The sequence below is a fragment of the Amblyraja radiata genome, chromosome 1, assembly GCF_010909765.2.
Source record: "Amblyraja radiata isolate CabotCenter1 chromosome 1, sAmbRad1.1.pri, whole genome shotgun sequence".
NCBI lineage: Eukaryota > Metazoa > Chordata > Chondrichthyes > Rajiformes > Rajidae > Amblyraja > Amblyraja radiata.
In genome coordinates this window covers 28,293,379-28,302,201 of record NC_045956.1, presented here as the reverse complement: position 1 = coordinate 28,302,201, position 8,823 = coordinate 28,293,379, and the positions used below count along the sequence as shown (strand labels likewise).

Genomic DNA, 8,823 nt, shown 5'->3' with positions numbered 1-8,823 from the left:
AACAGGCCAAATGGCCACTACAGAGAGGGACGTCGGGTCGCGGGCCTGCAGACTTCCAGAATTGGAGGTGCTCCAGAATTTCCAACATGTGGATGAAACTTTGGACTGTTTGTGTTTCTGTTTTTTTTTTGTAATTTTAAACGCGCCAAATTTGTGGGTTTTGCAAAATAATTTCACTGTGCTGTGCATACGTGACAATAAAGAACCACTGGACCATGTCTGCGCTGACCATGAATCCAATGTAACTAAACCCATCCTTAATTCCGTTTCTCTTTCCACAAGAGGCTACCTGACCTGACAATGTATTTCCAGCATTTTCCAATTTTATTTAAGATATGCTGCTAAACATGTGGTTTAAGCAGATTCAAAAAATTCAGGATTGGCCAATGGGTCTTACACATGGTAACTTTAAACCTGGCATTAAATTCACCCACAATCGTAACAGATGTCAAAGATTGAAAGGTCAAGTTGTCATTAGGCTTAAGTTGTCATTCTTAAGTTTCTTTACAGAGGATGTTTGTTCTACTGAGTGTTTCTAGAACGTTTTGTTTTTAGTTTCAGCTTTCCAAAGTCGGCTGTTTATGTATTTTGTTCCTGTGACCGATGACACAATGAGTTACGCTGGAACAAGAGAATATTTGACTCGTGGAGTTTTACTCCCAGCAACTGTGAACATTTGCGAGAAAGAGATAGAAAATTGGCCATAATATTCCCCTAACAAGAATGGAAGTGAGTAGTGATTGGTGATGGAATGATTCCACGTGTAGCTATTGTGACCAACTGATAGTTTCATTTTTGGTTTGTTTCATTGCACCAGTTTTCTTCCACGTCACCTGGTAACATAACAGAGGATATCAAATTCCCAGCCAATATTTCACCCTTGGATTCAGTAACTCCTCCTACTTATTTCCCCAGGTGTGTTTTATATTTATCTATGTGGTTCTTACGTGGATGACTTTGAACACACAAAAGAAGGATTATCGACCATTGACACACAAGCTCAGTTTTGGATGCCTTAAATTCACACACAGTTGGGAAGGATTGCTGCAAGAAAGTTTCAATGGAGGATCTAAGATGCTGGCAGAGATGTGTATTTTGCAATGTGACCTAGCCCATGAGATTTAGGTACAGTAACCTTTTTATCTTTTCACATTGTATTGAACTGGAAATTTAAAAGTAGTGCCCTCCATAATATTTGGGACAAAGACCCATTATTTATTTGCCTCTGTACTCCACAATTTGAGATTTGTAATAGAAAAAAATCACATGTGGTTAAAGTGCACATTGTCAGATTTTATTAAAGGCCATTTTTATACATTTTAGTTTCACTATGTAGAAATTACAGCTGTGTTTATACATAGTTCCCCCATTTCAGGGCACCATAATGTTTGGGACTCATGGCTTCACAGGTGTTTGTAATTGCCCAGGTGTGTTTAAATGCCTTCTTAATGCAGGTATAAGAGAGCTCTCAGCACCTAGTCTTTCCAGCACCTTTGGAAACTTTTATTGCTGTTTATCAACATGAGGACCAAAGTTGTGCCAATGAAAGTCAAAGAAGCTATTATGAGACTGAGAAACAAGAATAAAACTGTTAAAGACAACAGCCAAATCTTAGGCTTAGCAAAATCAACTGTTTGGAACATCATTAAGAAGAAAGATAGCACTGGTGAGCTTACTAATCACAAAGGGACTGGTAGGTCAAGGAAGACCTCCACAGCTGATGACAGAATTCTCTCTATAATAAAAATTCCCAAACACCTACCTGACAGATCAGAAACACTCTTCATAGGTCAGGTGGGGAATTGTCAATGACCACTGTCTGCAGAAGACCCCATGAACAGAAATACAGAGGCTACACTGCAAGATGCAAACCACTGGTTAGCTGCAAAAATAGGATGGCCGGGTTACAATTTACCAAGAAGTATTTAAAAGAGCAACCACAGTTCTGGAAAAGGTCTTGTGGACGGATGAGATGAAGATTAACTTATATTAGAGTGAAGAGCAAAGTATGGAGGAGAGAAGGAACTGCCCAAGATCCAAAGCATAGCACTTCATCTGTGAAACACGGTGGTGGGGGTGTTATGTGTTATGGCCTGGGCATGGATGGTTGCTGAAGGTACTGGCTCACTTATCTTCATTGATGATACAACTGTTGATGGTAGACTTAGCATGGTGAATTCTGAAGTGCATAGACACTGCTAAAGCAACAAAGGAGTTGTTCAAAGCTAAAAAATGGACAATTCAATCACCCGATCTGAACCCAATTGAGCATGACTTTTATTTGCTGAAGAGAAAACTGAAGGGGACTAGCCCCCAAAACAAGCATTAGCTAAAGATGGCTGCAATACAGGCCTGGCAGAGCATCACCAGAGAAGACACCCAGCAACTGGTGATGTCCATGAATCGCAGACTTAAAGCAGTCATTGCATGCAAAGGATATGCAACAAAATACTAAACCTGACTACTTTCATTCACATGACATTGCTGTGTCCCAAACATTATGGTGCCCTGAAATGGGGGGACTATGTATCAACACTGCTGTAATTTCTACATAGTGAAATCAAATGTATAAAAACGGCCTTTATTAAAATCTGACAATGTCCACATGTGATTTTTTTTCTATTACAAATCTCAAATTGTGGAGTAAAGAGGCAAATAAATAAATGATGGGTCATTGTCCCAAACATTATGGATTGCGATGTAGCCCCTGAGATTTGGGTACAGTAACGGTTTTATATTTTCACATTGTATTGAACTGTAAATTTAAAGGTGAGAAATCTTTCCCCTTTTTTTAATTTTTAAATTATTTTTATTGTATTGTATTGTATTCAAATTTATTGTCATTGTCTCAATTAGAGACAACGAAATGAATTTTCCTTACAGGCAGTATCATAAAAATAAATAAATAATAAATAATAAAACATATTAAAAATAAAATTGAATTAAAAAAAGAAAAGCACAAACACAGAAAGTCCCCGACACAACATAACACAGTGGCACCAAGGTGAGGAAGGGGAGAGAAGGGGAGAGTTATGTTTAGAGAGAAGGGGAGAGAAGGAGTGGAGACACTTTTAAGAAGCTTAATAAAGTTTACTGGGCATTTAACGTACCAGTCGGTTTTCCTTGGTCCTGAAAACTCCAATGAGCCAATTAAAATGCCCGGACAGCGAAGGAGATTGCCTATGACTGCCCTCGACTGTCTGTAACTAAATAGCGACCCCACTCCACTGCACTACAAGTTCCAAAGAGCCATGCCGACCAAATTTACTTGCGGAAAAATTTTCAACATGCTGAAAATGTTTCCGCGACCTAGCTGAGCCCGCGAGTATACGGGAACTTCCCTCGAGCATGAAGGAGAGTTTTAGTGACCTCATAGGACCTCCTAGGACCACGTGTCGACCATGCTACGAGTTTGAGTTGAGGGCAAACTCTTCTAAACTCGCAGATTACGTCGCCGCAGTGGTGAAGAAGGCATATGGCATGTTATGAGAATAGACACTAGACAATAGGTGCAGGAGTAGCCCCTTTAGTGTCTCATCATAGCGTAAGTACAGATATATTGATATTGACTTATTATTGTCACACATACTGAGATACAGTGAAAAATGTTGCTTTGCATGCTATGCAGGCAAATCATATAATACATGAATACACCAGGCAGTGGTAAAAGAGAAAATTAACAGAGATCCAAATATAGTGACAGCGACAGAGAAAATGCAGATTAAAAAGTGCAAGTTCTGCAGGGAGGTAGATTGGAAGATTGGGAATTCCGCCCCAGCATATTCAATTTTTTATCTTTTAACTTTTTATCGACATTGCAAATTGGCAGGTGTATTTTGGGTCAAGGCTGCCACTAGTTATACACCGTATACAACAAGGAAAGACTGGATTTTACATTGGTCTTTTCATGTCCTCAGTAAGTTTGGGAAAAACATAAAAATTGGCAGTGTTATGAATAGTGAGGGCAGTTGTCTAAGGCTACGACAGGATATAGATCAGTTGGAAAATTGAATAGAGATTTTACAGATGGAGTTTGATCCTGACAAATGTGAAGTGATGCATTTTGATGCATTTTGAGAAGTCATACAGAAAATGCCAACACACTAAGCAATGTTGAGATCCTGGGGTTCAAGTCCATTGTTCCCTGAAAATGGCAACACAGGTGGATAAAGTGGTGAAGAAGGCATATGGCATGCTATACAGAATAGATACTAGACAATAGGTGCAGGAGTAGGCCATTCGGCCCTTCGAGTCAGCACCACCATTCAATGTGATCATGGCTGATCATCCAAAATCAGTACCCCGTTCCTGCCTTCTCCCCAAATCCCCTGACTCCGCTATCTTTAAGAGCCCTATCCAGCTCTCTCTTGAAAGCATCCAGAGAACCGGCCTCCATCGCGCTCTGAGGCAGAGAATTCCACAGACTCACAACTCTCTGTGAAATGGTGTTTCCTCGTCTCCATTCTAAATGGCTTGCCCCTTATTCTTAAACTGTGGGCCCTGGTTCTGGACTCCCCCAACATCGGGAACATCGAAAAACTTCTGTTTCATATTTACAAAACTCTGGTTAGGTCACATTTAGATTATCGCACACAGTTCAGATTGCCATACTCTTGGAGGGATGTGATTGTATTGGAGGGAGTGCAGAGGAGATTCACTAGGGATGTTGTCTGGAATGGAGGACTTTAGTTGTAGGGAGAGTTTTTGATCGGCTGGACTTGTTTTTCCCCTAGAGCAATGGATGTTGACCGTTGACTTGATTGAGGTACATACAATTATGAAAGAAATATGGAGAATAGCTAGATTTTATTTCATGGTGGGTGTGTCATAAGACAGAGGGCATTGGTTTAAAGTGAAAAGGAGATTTTGAGGGGATCTGTGGAAAGATGTGTTTTACACAGAGAGGCTGTTATCTGGAACATGCTGCCCGAGGAGGTGGTGGAATGAGATACAATCAACATGTTTTGGGAGGCATTTAGACAGGCACCTAATTAGGCAACGAATGGAAGAATATGGTCCTAATCGTGGCAATGGGATTAGTTGCGTAAAAAATGATTGCCCAAGACATGGTGGGATATAGGTCCATTTCTGCGTTCCATGACTCTGACCACTCAAAGGCTGTAGTGAAGTACTTTTACGGTTATTGTTATAATGTGGGGAAAAACAACTACCTACTTACACAGAACAATTAAACATTGATTGAGGTATAAGTACTTGCAAGTATATATATGCAAGTACTGTATATATAAGCAGTGACAGGATCGGTCAAAGTCAGCATGGATTTATGAAGGGGAAATCATGCCTGACGAACCTTCTGGAATTTTTTGAGGATGTAACAAGTAGAATGGATAAGGGAGAGCCAGTGGATGTGGTGTATCTGGACTTTCAAAAAGCCTTTCACAAGGTCCCACACAAGAGATTAGTGTGCAAAATTAGAGCACATGGTATTGGCGGTAGGGTATTGATAGGGATAGAGAACAGGTTGACAGACAGGAAGAAAAGAGTAAGAATTAACAGATCCTTTTCAGAATGACAGGCAGTGATTAGTGGGGTGCCGTAAGGCTCAGTGTTGGGATCCCAGTTATTTACAATATATATTAACAATTTAGACGAAGGGAGGGCACTCTAGTTTAGAATCCTCTGCCCAGGGGATAAGCCTACATTTGTTTGTTTGTTTGTTCATTTGTTCTGGTGAAGGCGCCGTCTTTTCTTTTTGTTTTCACTTTTAATTTCAAGTTTCTGGTGTACCTTTTGTGTTGTGAATGTCAGCAGACCAACTTCCCTCCGGGGATGAATAAAGTTTTATCGCATCGTATCGTACATCAGTCACTGAAAGTAAGCATGCAGATACAGCAGGCATTGAAGAAAGCAAATGGCATGTTACAATACAATACAATACAATACAAATTTATTGTCATTTGAGCCCCAGTGAGACTCAAACGAAATTTTGTTTCCACAGCCATACAAACAAAAACAATGTCCAATGTTGGCCTTCATAGCGAGAGGATTTGAGTTTAGGAGCAAGGAGGTCCGACTGCAGCTGTACAGGGCCCTGGTGAGATCACACCTGGAGTATTGTGTGCCGTTTCGGTCTCCTAATTTGAGGAAGGACATTCTTGCTATTGAGGGAGTGCAGCGTAGGTTCACCAGGTTAATTCCCGGGATGGCGGGATTGACATATGATGAAAGAAAGGGTCAACTGGGTTTGTATTCACTGGAATTTAGAAGGATGAGAGGGTAACTTATAGAAACATATAAAATTCTTAATGGATTGGACAGGCTAGATGCAGGAAAAATGGTCCCGATGTTGGGGGAGTCCAGAACCAGGGGTCACGGTTTAAGAATAAGGGGTTTGTCATTTAGGACTGAGATGAAGAAAAACATTTTCACCCAGAGAGTTGTGAATTTGTGGAATTCTCTGCCACAGAAGGCAGAGGAAGCCGATTCACTGGATGTTTTCAAGAGAGAGTTAGATTTAGCTCTTAGGGCTTGCAGAATTAAGCGATATGGGGAAAAACCTGGAACGGAGTACGGATGATCAGCCATGATCACATTGGATTGGATTGGATTGGATTCAATTTTATTGTCATTGCCCTTTTCAGTGCAATGAAATGGTTTAGCCTGCAGTCATAACAGAATAAATAACAAAACAAACACTCAACACAGTTTAAAGTCATTGTCTCTTCCCTCCTTGCTCTCCCTCTGCGCTGAGGCAATCCAGGCCTCGATGTTGTGACCCCGCCGGGTGATTGTGTGCAAGTCCCGCAGCTGAATCCGAGTTCCGCAAACGGGCCGGTTCAAACTCCGCGGCCCGGGGCGGTCGAAGCTGCCGAAGCTGCCATCCTCCAGTCCAGCGGATGCAGCTGTTGTTGCGGGAGCTCCGGAAAAACAGGTCACCAACCTGTGAGCTCCTGACGATGTCGTCCTCTAGCCCGCGGCCGAGCCTCCAAGGCTCCAAAGTCGGGTCGGAAGTTGGGTCGCACCGCAACCACAGCCCCGAAGTTGGCCAGCCTCGCGTTGGTAAGTCCTGGCTCTGCCTCCGGAGCTGCGAGGGCGGTCGCAGTTGGAGGCCGCCAGCTCCGCGATAGGCCTCAGCGCAGACTGACATGGAGACGGGGGATACGGCAAGAAAGGTCGCATCCCCCCCCGAAGGAAGAGTCAAAAAACATGTTACACCCACCCCCCACACATACACAACTAAATAAACCGAAATAAACTGTAACAATGGGACAAAAGAAAAAAAAAAAAAAAAAGACAAACGGACTGCAGGCAAGCCGCAGCTGCAAGGCAGCGCCGCCACTTGAATGGTGGTGCTGGCTCGATGGGCCGAATGGCCTACTCCTGCACCTATTTTCTATGTGTCTATGTTTCAATCATGCCCCCTGTCCTCATCACTAAAACTCTACATCCCAGTCAACATCCTGGTGAACCTCCGTGTCCATATTGTATATCATTCGAGTTCACAACAGACTTGCAGAACAGCAACTTTCTCCCATGGTTGGGTTTGGCTTGCCAACTGACCTAATTGATCATGCCATACAAAGCAGTAAACCCACTATTTCACATTGAAGAATCATTTTGATATCAGGCACAGGAGAGGAAAGAGATAACTCTTTGTTTTGTCAGAAATGCATACCTAATAATGCAAGCAGGTTAAGGTGGCTCCACCCAAAAATAATCTTCTGTGCCTTTCTCACAACTTTTATGCGTCATTGAAGCTTTCATAGCCTGTAGCGAAAGGGAGTTTCACACGGTTGGAATATCATAGAATATATTAATTTCATTTGTTTGAAAGAAAATGCCAAGCAACTTGGTGGGGCTGCTTTGATTGGAACCAGATGTGGCACACAAGGCTCCTGCCAAGAAAGAAAAGGTCAAGAAATAAATGTTTACCTGCATTGTTTTCCTACCACACTCTGGGACTTTGAACTCAGAATACTGGCAAAGGCTTCCTTGGTTAGCTGGGAATGTACTGCTGCTGCTTTCCTGTTCCTGGAGGAGTGTTGAAAGAGTCACTTAAAGCAGAGAGAATGTTTAAGAAAGAACTGCAGATGCTGGAAAAATCGAAGGTAGACAAAAACGCTGGAGGAATTCAGCAGGTGAGGCAGCGTCTATGGAGAGGCGACGTCTCGGGTCGAGACCCTTCTTCAGACTGATGATGGGGGGGGGGCAGAGACAAAGAAAGGAAGAAGCGGAGACAGTAGGCTTGTGGGATAGCTGGGAAGGGGAAGGGAAGGAGGGAGAAAGCATGGACTATCTGAAATTAGAGAAGTAAATGTTCATACCACTGGAGTGTAAACTATCTAAGCGAAATATGAGGTGCTGTTCCTCCAATTTGCACTGGGCCTCTCTCTGGCAATGGAGGAGGCCCAGGACAGAAAGGTCGGATTCGGAATGGGAGCGGGAGTTGAAGTGAACTGAGCCACCGGGAGATCAGGTTGGTTAGTGCGAACCGCTGATCCAGGTGTCAACTTCTCTACATCGGCGAGACCAAGGGCAGGCTCGCCGTTCGTTTCGCTGAACACCTCCGCTCAGTCTGTCGTAAGCAACCTGATATGAGAGGTTGGTTATGGCGCATATCAACAAGAACCTCAACCCATTTCATTTTGCCTACCGCCACAACAGGTCTGGGGAGGATGCAATCTCACTGGCTGTCCACTTTGCACTGGACCACTTGGACAATAAAAGCACATACATCAGGCTGTTTTTTATTCATTACTGCTCAATACCATCTGGTTACCAAGCTCACAGAACTGGGTCTCTGCGCCTTTCTCTGCAACTGAATCCTCGACTTCCTCATCAACAGACCATAGTCTATTCGAA

General features: G+C 42.8%; 1 long non-coding RNA gene across 3 annotated transcripts in view; it reads left to right on the top strand.

Moving 5' to 3' along the window:
* The first annotated feature begins 925 nt into the window (after positions 1–925).
* LOC116971956 overlaps positions 926–8,823 on the top strand; it is a 36,934-nt gene continuing 29,036 nt past the window's right edge. For all 3 annotated transcript variants that reach the window (XR_004411670.1, XR_004411671.1, XR_004411669.1), the window contains exon 1: positions 926–1,125. This is a non-coding gene — a long non-coding RNA (uncharacterized LOC116971956). The remainder of the gene's footprint in view (positions 1,126–8,823) is intronic.